The sequence below is a fragment of the Ictidomys tridecemlineatus genome, chromosome 2 (genome assembly GCF_052094955.1).
Source record: "Ictidomys tridecemlineatus isolate mIctTri1 chromosome 2, mIctTri1.hap1, whole genome shotgun sequence".
NCBI lineage: Eukaryota > Metazoa > Chordata > Mammalia > Rodentia > Sciuridae > Ictidomys > Ictidomys tridecemlineatus.
This window is the reverse complement of record NC_135478.1, coordinates 135570129-135588769: the sequence shown is the minus strand read 5'-3', so window position 1 is coordinate 135588769 and position 18641 is coordinate 135570129. Positions and strand designations below refer to the sequence as shown.

General features: G+C 39.4%; 1 long non-coding RNA gene across 2 annotated transcripts; it reads left to right on the top strand.

Moving 5' to 3' along the window:
- Positions 1-300: 300 nt before the first annotated feature.
- Positions 301-13390, top strand: LOC120891981 (uncharacterized). 2 transcript variants are annotated; one of them, XR_005736583.2, is made up of 3 exons: positions 301-7203; positions 7506-7573; positions 13197-13390. It is a non-coding gene; the product is annotated as an uncharacterized LOC120891981 (long non-coding RNA). The 2 variants fall into 2 exon arrangements; XR_013435047.1 differs by having other exon boundaries at positions 7506-13390.
- The last annotated feature ends 5251 nt before the right edge of the window (positions 13391-18641 follow it).

Here is an 18641-nt window from a genome sequence, read left to right as displayed (position 1 = left end):
GACTCCCTCCTGATTTATCCTGTATTGTATTACTTTCCCCCCACCCTTCTTGGTGATTTAAGGAACTGTTTTTATTGTTTCTAGAGCCAACACAGCTGTCATATATTTCCCTCCAACTTAAAAACATTGGAAAATCACTGGCTACTGAGCACAAAGTTGTGCCTGCACTAGATGAGCATTTCTTTTGCAACTGTCTCTCAATGAGCAAGACTGAGCTTTCTAGGCTTCTGCTCTCTGAGCAGTCAGAATGAGGACCTTGAACCCAGAGGAGATGAAGTAGCCCTCTCAGCTCAGGTTTGTGTATATCATTCCTTAATCTCGTAAATTAAAGTCAACTTTGTGATTTATCCATATTTTATACATCATTATTCTATCTATCAACATAGAAAATAGAGCCATGTCTGGGTGCGGTGGTGCACACCTGTAGTCCCAGTAGCTTGGGAGGCTAAGGCAGGAGTATTATGAGTTCAAAGCCAGCCTCTGCAAAATCTAAGTGCTAAACAACTCAGTGAGATCCTGACTCTAAATAAAATACCAAATAGGGTTGGGGATATGGCTCAGTGGTCAAGTTCCCTGAATTCAATCCTGGGTACCAAAAAGAAAAAAGAATTTAGTTTGGCCTATAATGGTTACTTCTACACTGAACATGTGTAGACTTTTTTTTTGCCTTGTTGTTATTCCCTAAACAATGTATTTTAACAAATGAGATACATGGCATTTATATTGTACTAGGTATTATAAGCAATCTAGAGGTTATTCAAAGAATATGGAAATAATTGATAACATGGACTTCATTAAAATAATAATAATAAGCTGCTCTGTGAGAGACAATGTCAAGAGATTAAAAAGACAAAGACTGGAAGAAAATGATTTCATCACACATCTGATAAAGGATTGTAAATAAGGAACTCTCAAAATTCTACAATAAGAAAATTAATAATCTGATTTTAAAAATGGGTAATGTATTGAACAGACACCTTACTAAAGATAGACACAAATGTCAATCAAACATACAAAAAGATTTCTATTAGATAATTGCAAATTAAATTGTCATGAGACAATTTCAAATTAAAACATCAATGAGATACTACTGCATGCATATTAGAAAGGTCAAAATCCAAAACACTGATGACACCAAATGATGACAAGGACATGCAGTATCAGGAATGCTCCTTTCTCACTATGAATCGGAAGGGTGCAGAATGGTGAGACCACTTTGGAAGACAGATTTGCAGTTTCTCACAAAACTAAACATACTCTTTTCACACAATCCAGCAATCAAACAGTGTTATTTACCCAAATAAATCTCAAGCTTATATCCATTAGAAATCCTGCACACACATTTACAAAGGTCTTATTCATAATTGCCCAAACTTGAAAGCAACCAAGTTGTCCTTCAAGGGGTGAATGGAGGGACAAAACTGATACATTCAGACAATATATTATTCAACATTTAAAAATGAGCTGTAAAGTTTATGAGATTATGTACATAGGTTTTAAGTTAATTTTGCACCATTTATATTAGAAATGAGCATTTGCAGATTTTAATATTTTGGGGGGTCCTGGAATAAATCCCTTACAGATACTGAGGGATATATTAAATATATATATGTATATTCATTTTATATATATATATACACACACACACACACACACATACACACACGTATGCACAGGTGTGTGTACACATCTGTGTATATACATACATATATATATATATATATATATAAATTTTTTAAAACATATAAAGAAACCAAGTCTCAAGGTGCTTAAGTAACTTATTTCATTGTACCAGTAATAAGTACTGAGCACAAGTTTATCTAACCTCAAATTGATTGCTTGTCCACTCTGTATGATGCCACCTCTGTGGATCATCTTCACCTCTCTTTTTCCCATGTATTCTAATGAGTCAGGCAAATGGGACTTGCTTCTTGTGTATTACATATAACATATCCATCTGAATAATAAAGGGTATTAACAAAATTGTTTCTAAACCTCCCTCCATCTGTGGCATTGTGTGTTCCCATAACCACATTCTGGTGGCTACCATTTTAGAATGGCATGAAGTATATAATTACAGAGCAGATTTGGACAATGTTGATGGAAACATTATCGCTATCGAGTGTAATGCTGTTTTCTTTGGTCTCATGCAGCCTTCTCTGTAAGATTGTTACTTCTCCCGCCAAGTCAGTTCCCTGAAATCTGTTAGAAAACTAAACACAGGCCTGTATCCTTGTGGCAGTGGCTGCCAAACATACAGTTCCTGCTGTCTAGTTGGTGACATGCTGATCAACCTTTGATCTTCTAAATGACTGCATCTCAGCAGAGACTCAAGGGGATGTTTTCAAAGAAGACAGTGTGTGTTCACCGTTTTCAAGTAGACAGGGGGTGGTCATTCAAGTCATCACTCCTGATATTCCCTGGGGTACATGTGGTTTTTGAATAGTAACTAAAAGCTACTTGGACACTTTGAAGAACCATATCCCTGACTTCAGTCTGGAACTCCTGTCTGAAACTGCAACTTGAGTTTAAAAGGCTTAAGTTGTGGGTGTGTTCCCTCTTCATGAGAAGCAGTTTGTGATTCATTTATTCAGTTGCATTGTAAATGGGCATTTATGGAGCACCTGCTCAGGGCTAGGGATTATATTAAAGCTGAACTTTTCATTAAGAAAAAAAAAAAAAGAATCCTCAGTACAACGTGTGAAGTAGATATATAGGTAAACAAATAGCGAAAATGCTGACGACAGAAATGGCATCACTTGAGTGCCTAGAGAATGTTCTAGAAGAGCAGAAAGAAGGGAACCACTAAGAGTTTGGGAGTAAGTGAGGAAAAATAATCCCTCCGAAGTTATTTTGGAGTATAGTCTTGATTGTAACAACTTTATTTGAAAGAAAAGGGGGAGGTATTTGAGGGCAGGAGAACAAAAGCTGATAAGTTTGGGGACCTGCAAGTTCAGAGTGATTATGAGTTGCACAGGAGGAGGAAGGAGACAGTGAAAAGAGAATTTCAAAAGGAGTAAAATGGGCCATAATATGAATATTCATACACACCATGCAAAGGTATTTGGGTTATGTGAATAGAGAACCATTGAATGCTTTCACTGGAGAGTGATGTGGTCAGATTTGTTCTTCCACAAGATCACTCTGCTGACAGAACGATGGATTAGAGTGAGAAGGGCAAAGAAGCCCCTATGGATAGTCAAGTTACAGGTACAATTTTTCCATTTTGGTAAGAATGTATAAAAGAGTGAGAAGACCCCTCATTTTTCATAGCCTCTTTAAAAATATGAAAACCACGAGGATCAGATATGAAGATATGTGGAAATTTCATTAGGAAGTAATTACAGTGTTTATTTTCTTTGACTAGCATGGTTTTTTTTAAAAAAAAAATATATATCAGTATACCTTGACTTTGTAATGACTTAAATTTTATATAGCAGGAGCCACAGTCTGTCCTCTAGTTCCATGAAATATTTACCAACTCAGTCTTCAATTACAATGAGTTCCTCAGTTGTTAAAAGATACTATTTCTTATTGGAAGATTTTCACACCAGTTCTCCAGCCACTGAGAATGCTTATTTAATGTCAATGCTGTGTTCAAGAACTCCCAAACATCTATCAAGTATCACTGAGCCAGGTCAGAAGAATGAATGTGGACTGTTTTAAGACATGTCAAAGTGAATGAGTGTTTTATTAAGCTCTTCTATTTCTCATACAAGCCAGGGAAAAAAACAATGAGCAAGTCTTCAGTGTTGAGATGGGAAAATACAAAAACCATCCGGCTTCCTCCACTCATCACCATGGTTTCATCATTTATTACACAGTAAAACAAACATAGCCACTGACTATAATTCTTAATGAGCATATGTGACTCTGATAATATTTATCAGGTTTATTTGTTTGAGGCTAAATGAAATGAAAAGAAAATAGTGCAACATGGGGTCATTAGTCTCTTCTGACGTGTGCTCTAATTCTAAGGAAAACATTAGTGGCCTATTTATAGCCAAGTACCTTCAGCCACTGAAGCGATAATGGCCTGTGGAATAATCCCCGGGATGGAAAACAGAAATTCCCAGAATTAAACTTTCTTGCTCATCTGTTCTATGGTCATAGGAAATCTATCAGCACTGTCACTTCTCATCAACATGGAGAAATGTTTTACATCAGACCATTATGCAATTCTCCCCAACCAGACTGTCTTCACCTTCATTTCTGCTTAAGTCGGGGTCCTCCCAGCCAAAAGCAATGAAAAAGGTCACTTCCTCCAGGAAGCCCTTCCTACATCAACCCTATCATCCACAAATGTCATCATTTGTGCCTTATATATTACTGGCACTTACTTAATCTTTTATTATGTGTTTTTCCTTTGTTCAAAATAACTTAAAACTCATGTAGATGATATTTGCAAGACATTGTTCTAGGCCCCATGGTGATGGTGTCTGAAGAAAGTGACAGATAGATGGAGATGCAGTTTTTTTTTTTTTCCCCAGTAGTGCTACATAATCCAAGAGGAATGGTAATATACATCAGCAGGGTCAAAATGCAGTCCTCAGCCTCATTTCTCCTCAGCATGTGAGATAGATGCATCTCTGTTGCCAATTCTGGAACTCACCTCTAATTGACAAGAAGGTGTAGAAATGATAAGATGGCTGGAATCCACTCTGGTGGGGTGGGAGACAGGAGGATGTGGAAAGCAGTTTGAAAATGGTTAGTAGGCACTGATATTTGGTTCAAAGCAGGATCTTTGAAACAAAATGTGATATGGATTTATATGCAGGACCTTCCACTATCTATGCTATTTTTGAAGCTATGTAATTTTTTGAGCCAAATAAGATTAGTATTAATATTAAATTATTTTGTAAACTAACTGATGATATTGTCTAGGTTATAATAAGTTTACAAGAAAGGTTTTGTTTGCTTTTGTTATACTATTTTATGCTTCTGAGAGGGTATACCCTCACTTCTTCCTCTTCTGGAGGGAGGGTCCTTGCATTGAATTGTGAACTATTCCCCAAGAGAAAAATAGAAGAAAAGCAATTCTATGACTGGAGGAAGAAATCAGACAGCTTTCTGGAAAGGATACCGTGACAGATGGCTTTCAAGGGTTAATTATAATTGAAGGAAACAAGGATGGAGACAGAGACATCTAACCCTGAGCCAAATAATAAATAGAATAAAAGGAGTGCATTTAGCACATTTCTTTCTTGATATTTCAACATGAATTTCAGGCATTTGTTGGATATTCCCACCAGAAACAGTAAGCTTCTTAGAACAGGAATTTTATTTATTATCCCTGTAGAGAAACCAACGGTAAAGAAATAAATACTTCATTGATGATCTGAGACCCATATAGAAGTCAAACCTACAATTGGGAGGTTGATTGATACACTGTGAAATCAATCCCTCCTGCTTTGCATCTCAGGAAAAGAGGCTTGGGGAAAACAGGGGTGGATCAAGGGGAGTTGATTTCTACATGGTTTCATTTGTGTGAACCCCCATCCATACTCCCCAAAGCGCATGGCATGTGTAACAAGTGCTTCAAAATCATGAGAGTTTGGGTTTATTGATCTTTTGTAATTCTTTAGTTATTGGTAAAGTCTTTTATTTTAAAGATTTCCAACATGTTTTCAGCTAAGCAAAGCAGCAACTAAATGATGGTGTTTAAGGTGTGCAGAAGTTTCAAAGGAAAAGAGCAACCACAGAATGCCTGGGTGCGATAAAACTTATGATAAGTGCTACTCCAGGTAAAGGAAGGTGGACTCATTGGCTCATCACTGCTCCCCTGAGAAGATTCTTCTAGGGCTACCGGGTCCTGGGGTTCATTTTTCTGAAAAAGAAAAAATTCTTTCCATCAAGGTATCTTTGTAAGTGGTATAAGCTATTGAGAAAATAATGTTCAATAAATTGTGTTATACAAGGCTGTATAGCTGTGCAGATTTTACCTTTGAATACTGGCATTAAGGGTAGGAATAATGGTAGGGGGGAAAATGTATGGTTAAAATGTTCATTTTAAATATATGCTCTACAAATAAGATCATATTTATTGTCGAGAAAAACAAAATATTCAGAAAAGTATCAAGAATACAATAAGGTGTTCTCATAACCCATTGATTGAAAATTCATTTATATTCTCCATTTTATAGACAGACACACACTTAAAGGGAAAAATAAGACATGCAAGATTACTGAAATTCTCTTCTTGTGACTTGATTGGGTTTTTTTTTCAGTTAGTATATAATCTTACCAATAAGTATACTTCTAGCACATTCTTAATTTTTGTAATATTCTTGGTTCCTCTTTTATGCTATTCTTACTTCACCTTTGTAGTCTGATTTACTTAGTATACAGCAAGAGTGGGAGAATTAATTTTCTTCGGTGGAAAGCTGTACCTGCCCCTGTCTCAGGATGTCCACCTCTGCCCTGTGATTGGAACATGAATGGGCATGAAACAGTTTGGGTTCATAAACAACAACAGAGTCTAGAACAAGCAAGAATCAGAAGAGCATTTCTGTCTTCTCACTGGTATCTAATAATGTGAAGCTTGAAGTTTTCTTGGGTATCATGTGGCTGAGTTGGTGCTGGGTGGGGAAGTTGGGGAGCCTCTGAACCACAAAAGAAAGGATCCCTGCCATGTGCTTACAGGTTCCCATGTCTGGAGAGGCTTTCTGGAAAGACAGGGCCTCAAGGTCTTGTATAAAGTAGTTCTTGTTGTAATGGGAAAGATTTGGCCTTGGAGGGGGCCAAACCTGGCTTTAAATCCCAGGCACAGGCACACTTAGCAGAAGTTATTTTCTCTTTAAACCTCAGTTTCAGGACCTGTGAAGCAGAGGCAAGAAGCCATCTCTACAACTTGTCAGAATTCAAAATGTGTATTCAACAACAAGAGTGTTGTGAGATTTGAGTGTTGGGAGACAGACAGACACAATCACGAATGAGAAGACAGAAGGGGTGGGTAAGAGAATGAAAGAGGAATGACTGTATGGATGTCCCTGAACTCATACTCAGGGGAAATCAATTTCTCCTGCATAGGCTGCTCAAAGTTGGATGTGCACATGAACCACCTGGGGATCTTTTTAAAAAGTAGATTTTGATTAAGAGTTCTTGGATGAGCCCCCATCTCCTGGTGACATTGCTCTTCTGGTTTGTAAAACACTACAGATCATCCATGAAGACGAACCTCATCACTCTTATCTTTTATTCCTTGTAAGTTCCCCCTCAGTGCCCATTAAATGGGCCGTCACCTTGTGTTGCTTGCTGTATGAAGGAAAAGAGCTTAATTATGTAATTATGGGAGGTGCAGGGGTGCCCCAATCACCTTTGCTTTTCCTGTGAAGCTTAACTGCTGAGACCTTTACAAATAGAGCTGGCCTCAGAAGCCAGGAAGCATTGGTGGAGCCCTGGCCAAGGCCTGGGTGGAGGGATCCTCTGGAGGGAAGGTGGGAAATGAAATGCTCTTGGTGTCACCAATTCCCTCCATTGTTGGATGTTCACATCTCTTTGCACAGGAAACAGCTTCATCTGCAGTTTCCTCCTTGAATTTCTCCAGGAAGAGGAAATCACTCCTTGGAAGGAGGTAGGTAAGAAAGTGACTTATTTCCCATTTGCAAGCATTTTCCATGTGGACAGCATCCAGTCCCAAGGTTCTGAACCTTCGAGGTGTAATTAAAGAGCAATAGATTCAGCATCAGGGGAGATGGATGCCACCCAGCACTTGAAATCGGGGAGATGGATGCCACCCAGCACTTGAAATCACCTGCTCAAGTCCTTGGACAAGGTATCTCTCCTGCTGAGATTCCATTTTTCATCTGTAAAATACTGATTATCAAATAGCACAAGCTTTCCAATAACTTTCTTGTGACGAATAAGTGAGAAAATATCTGAAAGAACTTTAAAACATTATTGTACAATTGTAAAGGATTATGGAAACAAGACTACTAAGGCAGCTGAGCTATCCAATTTGCAACAGTAAAATAATGCCCAAGACCCTACAACCCAGTCAGATAGGCTCTAACTATACCTGAGAAGGGACAATGCAGAGAGAAAGGTGATAAGCTGCTCAGGAGATCTATTGTGCCCTCCATACCCCATGCTGCCTTATGTGGCATGGACACTCCTGGTCCAGGTACAGGATGCAGGTCAGACAGGGTCCACCAGAGTATAAACCCATATGATCGATCTGCTTGCACCTTGCACTATGCACTCCACATTTAGCTTGAAGTAAGCAAATCATCTTGCTTTAATAAAGCACATTTGAGCAAGAAGATGTGTCTTTCATATTGTTAATACAGATACAGACAAAGAAAATATCCACATCCCTCCTTTCTCAAAGAACTAGATCAAACTTAAAGGGCTGCCAGCTTCCTATTATTATTATTATTATTATTATTATTATTATTATTATTATTATTATTATTATTTGTACCAGGGAATTAACCTAGAGGTGCTTAACCACTGAGCCATGCCCCCAGCCCTTTTTATTTTTTATTTTGAGACAGGGTCTCATTAAGTTGTTTAGGGTCTCCCTAAATTGCTAAGGCTGGCTTTGAACTTGCAATCCTCCTGCCTCAGCCTCCTGAGCCACTCAGCCTCCTGAGCCTCATGTGCCACCATGCCTGGCTAATACCATTCTTTTTTAACACCTTGATCTAAATTAGCAAGTCTCATGCTCTCATCCTGAAGAAACTGGAGCACATGCTACTAATAGGTTTCTTGATATTTGGGGAGAAATAGGAAGAACTCAGAAACCACTTGACATCCAGAGCAGGAAGCCAGGGACAAGGCCTGCAGAGGTGTAGAAAGCAGGTGCTGGATAACCCTTTTTGTGTCTTTATCCACTTGGTCCAGTAATTAAATCTTCTATTAGACTTCACAAATAGCACATTTCTGACAGATAATGAAACTGATGATGCTGAAAATGAAGATTTCAGTGGCTAATCTCCAGGGACTGGTAGTAGAAATAATGAGGAAGTCCAAGGGTCAACTGCTGGACGAAAGAATGGTTCTTTGATTTAGCCATTAGATTTGGCCTAAAAATTAGTTGTCTTCTTAGTGTGCCTTTATTTATTTATTTGTTTACCTATTTATTGCAGTGCTGGGGATTGAACCCAGGGCCATACCCATGCTATGCAAGCATACTACCATTGTGATACACCCCCAGCCTCTTAGTGTTCATTTCTCTGACACCCACTAAACAAGACACATATACATATTTCCCCCCTTGTTTTCTTCCCAGTCTTCTTAGTACTTGGTATTTCATATATTTAATATATTTAACTTTCTCTCTTCCATTACTCTAAAGAAAATGCCATGTACACATTGAATCATCTTTCCAGCACTTAACTATGGTCTGAAAGTAATAGATGCTCATTAAATATTTCTGAATGAAGGATGCCCTGTGTGATGTCTTGTTCACTGTTCCTAAACGCTTCCCCCACCTTATCATTTTAGATTCTTCTGCTTCTTTTCTTTGTTCTTTCTTCTTTAATATTTTTTCAATTTATTATTTTCCTGTATCATCCTCCTCATCATCATCCTCATCACCACTATGCTCATCATATAAAATTATTTGCACTTCTATACATAGAGAATTTGAAGGCTAATAGGCCACCATGGTAACAGCCTCCTGGCAGTGCACCTCTCGGCACAAGAAGGGCCAGGAATTGCACTCTAAGCTGCACATTTCACAGATTCCTTCAGGAAGACTGAATGCTTTGTGAAATCCATTTCTCAGAGTATGTTTCTTTCCAGGGCATTTATGAAAAAGGACTAGGTTAGTTGGATAAAAGGCAAGTCACAAAATCACCTTTTTAGTGATTTCATATATCAGGGGCAAATGGCACGCTGGTGTTCCAACTCCTTGAATTGCCTAGTGACTTCTAAGTGGCAGGAAGCATGTTTCTCCAGTGTGAGAAATGTTGTCCCAGATGGGGAAGTATCTTTGGAAAATGTCTGACATATTATAGGCACTCAAAATTTTTGGAAGGAATGCATAGATGAAATCCCCATGACTGCTCCCTTTCTCTCTCCTATGTTGGTGGCTTGAATTTTGGGGATTTGTGGTAGAGTTAAGTACATGTCCATACTTTCTTCCTCTGAAGCCCAGCTGTCACTGTGTAGCCTCTGTCTTCCTGTACATAAAACATTCTCCATGCATCTGGAGACTCGAAGAAAGGACCCCGCCAGTCTGCACATGAAATTTGCAGCACTCAGCTTCTGCACCTGTGGGCTGAGCGATCTGGAATATATTTGCATTTCCCGGTCACAGTTGGAGCAGTGAGATTTGACCTTTAGAAGGCAGCGGTTTGTTGAGAGCCTGTTCTTAGTTCTTTTTAAATCATGTACACATTGCAAGAGCGGGACACCTCTGCCTACCGAAGGCTGAAGGAATGTGCCTCAAAGCCAAGTCTAGACAGAATTCCTAGGCAGGGGAATCAGTGGGGACAGGGGTAAAACACCACAGGGTCTATGCCAACTTTCTGTCCTGAAAATTTTACCATTTTTGTATTTCTGGATTTTAGCCAATATGAGAGAAAGAGGATTTCTGTGCCAAGAACGGCCATAACAAGCGGGTTGGGGTTTCCACTGGAGGTTAATTTAAATGTTCCACCTTCGTCCTCAGCTCCTCATTTGAAGTGCATTATGTTCCCCAAGGCAGCCCCACAGCCTCTGGTTTACTGAGGGGAGATGTTAGGGGAGGCCAAACTATTCTCTGTCATTTCTCAGTTTATAGACACCTGTAATCAATCACCAGATGAATGGGGATTTAGAAAAACAATTGAATTAGGAAAGTACTAATCCTAACTGTCAATGTGATGAGTAAAATAGAGAATAAAAATGAAGGAAACAGGCAAGATCATTCTGTTTCAGTTTCTGCAGATGCTCAAGACAGATTAACAACTCAAGGCTGAGCCAGCTTTGAGCAACACAGCTGGCACCCCATTAAAGCTGGCACCCCAAACCCTTGTGTGCTCCATTCTTTTGTTTTTAAACTGTTTATCCCGTCCATTGTAAACTCCATGGATTGAGAAAAGCATTCTCCAAGCACCAAGTATCTGATTCTTTTTTATTTAGAGCCTGCTCTCTCTCAGTTTGCCATGAAATTTTGCTGATTTTTCCTACCTATTCCATTCCTACGCATCTACACTGCTATCGATCTGTGGGAGTTTCTACCATCCTTCACCTGGACCTTCTTCCCCCTCTCCTCTCCTTTCATTAAGTTCTCCACCCTAGACCTACTCTCAACTCCATTCCCCAATTTCATCCAGCGCCAAGGATCTACCAAATATATCTGAGCTTGCTCTTTCCTGTCTAACATGCTAATTTTTGATCATATTAGATAGTTTATGGTCTACTCACTAACCTGCTGGATTGTGACTTTGTACCTTTGCCCTTGTTTTGTTCTCTTTCTGGGAATTCCCCACTTGCTTCACTTGGATTCATATCTCAAGATGTGAAGAAGATAGTATCTCCTAGAATTCTTCTCAAATGCATTGCCTGGGGCCAAAGGCCTCTTCCCACTGTATACTCAGAACTTCCCATGTAATTTTTGAAATTACCTAATGATATCTCTTTCCTAAACTCTCAGATCCTAAACAGTAGGATTGTACCTACAGTGCCTGGCCTGATACTTGGAACACAATAGGCATTCCAGAAATCTTTTTTTTTTTGAAAGAAAGTGATCAATCTCACTTTCCCTCAAACCATTGTTCTTGGTGTTGATCCCTTAACTCATTTGACTTCCTGTCTTAACAGTGGTATAGACCATTCCTTCATCAGTACTGCCCCTTATATCCTGGTGAACACGCCCCTCCAATACTGAAATCCAGGGGATTCTCTCAGCGGTGGTTGTGGGGCTCAGTCCTGGGTTTCCAGCTCTGAGTTCTCTCAGTGACCTCTCTGTAGTTTTAAGAAAATTTTTAAATGATGATTAAAATACAGAATGACTTTGAAACTAAGTGTGGTGGGCTGAAGATAAATCACTATTAAATTTAAAAAAGCATCCCAGAATAGAGAGAAACAAGAGTACCTGTAAAAGGTCATAACCTTATGGCATTTCCTGGATATAAAGTTTGGTCCTAGTTGAAAGGTAAGTAGCCCTAGTGCCTAGAGTTACTAAATCAGTATTTGTTTCTGGAATCCAGCTGAATTAGCATCATGAGGGGGCTTATAGAAAAGCTAATACCCAGGTACAACCCCAAAGATTCTGATTTAAGTGGTCCAGGTATAGAAACCTAGTATTGGGATATTATATAGAACCCCACTGCTCTAAGATGGTTCAAACATGTAGAACTGAGAAAGTTTGGTCTACAAGAAGCCTCTGTCCATTAGGCTTTGTGAAACCCCATATCCCAAATCCCTAGCTCAGAGCTAGTTCTTTTTCACTGTGGCCTTAATGACAGCAGATTTCACAAAAGTTTAGGTAATTTCTCTTGAGCACAGATTTAAATGATTTCTCCAAGTGGGATTTTACTCTGAGAGGAATTTGTTGAAAAGAGAAACACACTGACCAAGGATGGCATGTATGTTTTGTAACAGTTAATTTAAACACTGATGCACGCATAAATACATTCCCAAAGCAAGTGTACCTTGCTGTGTGTACACCTCCACGGAATGTGGCACAGAAGGCAGTGCCATGCTGAAAGCTGCTGGAACAACACACCTTTACCTTCATCTCTGACCTGCAGAAGCCTGGAGGTTGGTCTCCCTCAGTTCAGGTGGGAGGAAAGAGTCCAAGCTGAAGAGACGGCTTGAACAACACAGTCTTCTACTACTATTACTTGCACTTTTTTTTTTCTTTTTTAAAGCATTCTTTCTGTATTCCTAAAGCAAGACCAGCTATCATTGAAGAGATTAAAAACTACATTGGTCTTTGGGACTAGACATTTTTTTTTTCTTCTTCATCTCTTTCGTGCCTACTATGGTGGAGTTACAAGAGCAACATTTTGTGTGTGTGTTCAAATCTCTTTTTGTCCTTAGGTAGCATCCACCTTGAGAAAGAGGTATGCCTGCAGAGGCTAAGCCAGGTGTTTGGGACATTCTTCGTAGTCATTCAAGAGACTGTAGGCTATAGGACTTAGTGTTGAAAAGCAGGTGAAATAGTGCCTCATACCCCATTGACCCTAAAGAAGTGTTAGGTAAAAACAAAAGCAATGTAGTAAAATGTTGATATTTTTGATTCCTTGTGTCTCTTCTTCCAGGTACCAACCGCCTCCCTCCCCCATCAATGAGATGCCAATAGGGTCAGAAATCCTAAAGTTCCTTTCCCCAAACTTCACTCGGGGGATCAAGGCCTCCAGTAGCAGGACTGCAGTATGGCTTCCATGAGCCCTTTTACCACACTATTCTTTCCTTGCCCCTTTCTTCATTAAATAAAAATTAAAATTACATTTTATGACTGCCTTGTTATAAAGAGGAATATAATATAAGCTGAATTTATTGTTACATATTCATTATTATTATTATTATTATTATTACATTATTTTTTCTCCTCTGATTGTAAAAGGAACTTGAAACATTTTCATTGGCCCCTAAATGTCTCATGGGTCCTGAGCGCTGTGTGTCTCATGGATAAGTCATCCCTGTCCAGTCGTCTCTTTGAAAAGGCCTACATTTTGCCAGCAAAATCTCTCACAAGATGGAAGTGTTTTATTTTGTTTTGTTTTGTTTTCGAGATTTGGGAGGAGGCAGATTTCATAGAGAAATTATAAGTCAAATTCAAAGCACTCAACAAGTTCTTATTAAGCATCGCTATCTTTATGTGTGTGTATGTATGTATACCTCATTATACTTACACACACAGGCACTTAAATTGGTCTCGGCTGGTAGGAGTTTGCAATCTGGTTGATATGTCCATAATTTATCCATACCCCAAATGTTTTCCTACAAAGAGCCAGGCATTAAATGAATTCTCTTCCTAGGCTATGCAATTACAGTTCCTTGATTGTAAGCAACTAAGTTGGACTCTAACTTGTGTTAAAAAAAAAAAAAAAGATTTTAGTGAAAAGGCACTGAAAAACTCTCAGAATTAAGAAAAAGTTTCATTATAATTTTTTCTTAAAAATACTATATCGTGTTTAGTAAGCCAGGGTGAGAAATTTGGATTTAATTGCCATGTGTAAGGAAGCCATGGGATAGATTTAAAGGACGGAAGTGGTGTGATTTGATTTATATCTTTGAATAACATTTTTAGCTGCAATAAGAAGAATAAATTGTAGATGGGTGGGATCAAATCAGTATAGGTTAGGAGACTCATTTCAGAAACCAGGTAAGAAGTGGTAGGACTTTTGGTAGGAGGAAATATCCACATGAAGAGGACTGGATAAAGGCCAAACCTGAAGATTAAGATAGGAAAAGTAAGCTGGGCGTGGTGTTGCTTGCCTGTAATCCCAGAGGCTTGGCAGGCTGAGGCAGGAGTATCAGGAGTTTAAAGCCAGCCTCAACAAAAGTGAGGTGCTTAGCAACTCAGTGAGACCATCTCTAAATAAAATACAAAATAGGGCAGGGGATGTGGCTCAGTAGTCAAGTGCTCCTGACTTCAATCCCTAATACAAAGAAGAAAAAAAAAAGGAAAGGTATCAAAGAACAAATCCTAGTGTTTTGGCTCCTGGGCTTTTGACTTGACCAGCTAGGTGAATAGTGAGGTTGTTTACTGAGGGGAAAAAAAAAGAAACCTGTTTGAGGGTGGTATCAAAACTGCTGTTTTGGCAATTCAAAATACTTATTAGGTGCATGAAGATGACAAACTAATCAGGAGTAGATAACTGAGTTTGGAGTTTCAGGAAGGGGTCAGGCCTGGAGATATTTATTTCCAACTTTTATATGAATTGATGCTTAAAGTGTTCATTCTGATAAAATTCGGAAGTACAAGATACTGATAGAGAAGAACAGGAGACCAAGATGGAGCTCTTGGGTAGACACTGTGAGGACAGGTGAGGGGGGAGAGTTTGGTCACAGAAACTCAGAAAAGGAATTGTAAAATTAAGATGCATAAAATCCTGCTAAGAAGAAAAGTGAAGAGAGGTCACAAGTGGATCTGGTCCTTGGGGATTTGGAGAAATGGTGGGAATGGAAGTTTTAGTGGAATTAGTTGTGGAAATAATGAGAAAGAGTCAACTCAGAAAAATGAGGAGCAGAGAATAAGAGGTGAACTGGAGGGGATGTCTTATCTCAGGCTGCTATAACAAAGTACACAAAGTGAGCATTTTATAAATAATAGGAAGTAATTTTCTCATGGTTCTGGAGTATAGAAGTTGAATATCAGGATGCCAGCATGGCTGGGTTCTGGTGAGGGCCCTGCAGAGTGTAGGCTACTTTCGTAACCTCACATGGCAGAGAGAGGATGGGAAAGCTCTTTGGGGTCTCTTTTATAAGGGCACTGATTCCATTCTGAATTACTTGCCAAAGGTCCCATCCCCTAACATCATCTCCTTGGTGGTTAGAAGCTCATCATATATATGCTGAGAAGTATCCAATCCATGGCAGGGGCATAACCTCAAAGCTGCAGTAGTTGAAGGTTGCATGTTTGTCTGCTGAAGACAGGGACCTGATAGACAAATGGGTGAATTAACAGAGCAGGTGCCAAGCCTTGCAATAACAAGAAGGCACAAGATCCAGGTGCATATTGCATAGTTATCTTTCAATGGGAATGGGAACTGAATTCCTTGTCAAAAGACAGAGATCAGAGAACAGGAGTGCTGGTGAATACAGTGGGCAAGGGAAGAAAAGGCACCCAGCCAATTGCTTGTTTTCTCAGTAATGAGGCAAGGCCATCAGCCGAGGTTGAGAACGGTAGGGATGAAGAAGATGGAAGGATAAAGGGGTGACAAATCGCTGCTAGGCAGAATCTAAAAGTAGTCACAAAAGGGAAATACACGTAGGGATGCCTGGCACAATTAAGTGTCCCTCTGAGACCTTTTGACATGATGTTTATGAGACCAGTCAGTGTAGTTTGTTTTTGTTCAGCTGCACAGGGACAAAAGTCTTAACTGCTAATAATGACAATCAGAGCAATATGAAAAATATATTCAGTGCTTACTATGTTTCAGACAATTTCTAAAGAACTGTACAAATATGATTGTTTATTTCTTATAACTATAGTACTTTATGATGAATGTACTACTGTTCCAGGTGAGGAAACTGAGGCACAGAAAGATTAAGTAATTTGCTCTAGGTAACACAGTTTGGAAGGGCTGGAGCCTTTTACAAATCCTGTCAATCAGATTTTCATTCATATAGTACTACTATTAGCATAAATAAGCCAAGCATACAAAGCATCTACTACAATGCTCTGTCCATGGGAAGCATTCAATGAATGTTAGCTACGCATAACAGCATTTAGGGAATAAAATTATCTATCACACAGAGATTTTGTAAAGTTTTTGAAATTCTGAGTGTTGTACCTGGAACTTAATAAATGTTGGTTCACTTTTATCCCCCTGCCATTCCATATAATAATATTCTGACATCTAAGCTTTTAGATTGCTAAGAACTGTGTTGCTGCTGGGAGCCACTAGGTGGCGCCACCAAGGAGCAAGTCTGTTCCCTTTACCTTCGTATTTAACTCAGATACAGGTGGGCAAGCAGAAGCTGGACCTTGACAACCAAAAGAAGAGTTGTCATAAATAAATAAACAGATGGATAGCAAAAGGGATAGGGTTGCATTTAAAGCATATATTTGGGTAAGCAAATAAAACAAAGAGCATGTATATCCAAAGAGACTGTTAATTTGATAGGCAGGCAACAAGGGCCAATGCAAATTTCCTGTGCTTGAAAGCTAAATAAAACAGAAATCTTGCCTACTTTCTCAAAACCAAGCTATGTTCCAAAACTGCTAAATCCAGGGATCAGACAAAATTGTGTGTGTGTGTGTGTGTGTGTGCGCGCGCGAGGGTGCGTGTGTGCATCCTTTTCATGCCCCCAACATAGGTAATGGATATGCAGAGCTGTAACTGAGTAAGATCTGTGTCCCTCCTCCACCTTCAGCCCAGCCCAACCTATAATTTGATAGCTATCTCTCTAGCTGCCAACCCCATCCAAGATCAACAAATGAAAACACCTACTGTTCCAAATAACGTTGCCTCATAAGGAGACTATTCCAGGTATCCCTCTTTGTGCAACACCTACATTCCAGGTGCTTCTCTCTGAATGGCAAAGGTCAGCAACAGAAACAGAACAGCATGCTTTTCTTATCTTTCTTTCCCTCAGAGCAGTGATGCAATGTTATTGAAATCTCTGCCTGTTTATCATACCATCACCCTTAGCTCTATGAATCTATGGTAGTCTCAAAAAGGTATAGATAGAATTAAATAAAAACACACCCCACCACATTATCGTGGCCTTTGGGTACATTTTCCAAGTTTCACCCTCCCCATCCCTGGGCATACTTTATGTCTTTCTATTGCTTCCTGGATCGCCCCACTAAGGCCATATGTATCTGCTTGTAGCCAGTGCAACTGAGCTCCCCAAACACAGATTCCCATGAAAACTGAACAAAAGAGGAGGGAGAGGCAGAGCATGTTAAATGTCTCATTAGGCCTTCTGTCTGATTCTCATTAGATTCGCTGACTGCTTCTCATTAGGCCCATTGCCTCAACTTCTTTCAGGCCCTGAATATGTAGGCCAGTGCTTATTGTCATGGTTGGTCGAGAAGATCTATTTCATTTATTCATAAATTGAATGTGGCTTCTGAAAAGTCCCAGGCAATTTCTTTTGGCAAAATTAAGACAGGCTTATTGTTGTTATTTGCTATTTTTTGAGTAATCCTAAGCAGGGTGGGCAGGAGAAATAATTTAAAAGACCCAGCATGAAAACTTCAAACACTGCTGCAGAATTGGGGCACTAGGAGATAATTGTTGCAGCCAAAAGACCAGCCTCCTGTGCAGACATCTGCAATAGGACATGATGGGCAAAGTCACAAATGGGTTCAGAAAGTAACCACCGTAGATATTACAAGGTGCCCAGTGGGCAGGGTATGGCAAAAGATAGCTGTTGGGGACATAAGTAAGCTGCAACTCCTGTCCTCTGTGCCATGTGGGAACATACACATAGTGTATTGAATTAAAAGGCGAATAATAGCATGGAAAAGCCACTATAAAGTTGAATATTCTTTCAATTATGTGTACAGTGTATTACCCTTGTGCAAAGAAATCACTTATAACTCAATATTCTTCTCACTAAAACAAGTGGCTGATGAAGAAATTTCCCAAGATAGGGCAGACAGTGACCAGAACTGAGAGATGATGTATGGATCATGACATCAGGGGTCCGGACATTGACATATCCCACAAAATATACACCTCTAGTGGTAAAAAACAAATTGGCAAGCACTTTTGCCCCCAAGGTGTGAGGCAAATGCATACTTCCTGTATTCTCTCTTTGCTCTTATTGTTCATCTAGATGTTTGAGTTTCTCACTTGGATGACACGATGGATCCAACATGGCTGTGAGGGTCATCGGAAGTCCAAACCCAGAGATGTGACTGTCCTAAGTATTTACTCTCCCTACCCCAGACAGTAAAGTTTGAAGAAGTAAATTTAGTAACTTTTGGGAAGCAAATGTGTTTCCCTCAATCAAATATGTGATCTATGTGTGATTCAGACCTAGAGAGGAAAGGCAGACCGCCTAAGAAAAACCTGTGTGAGAAA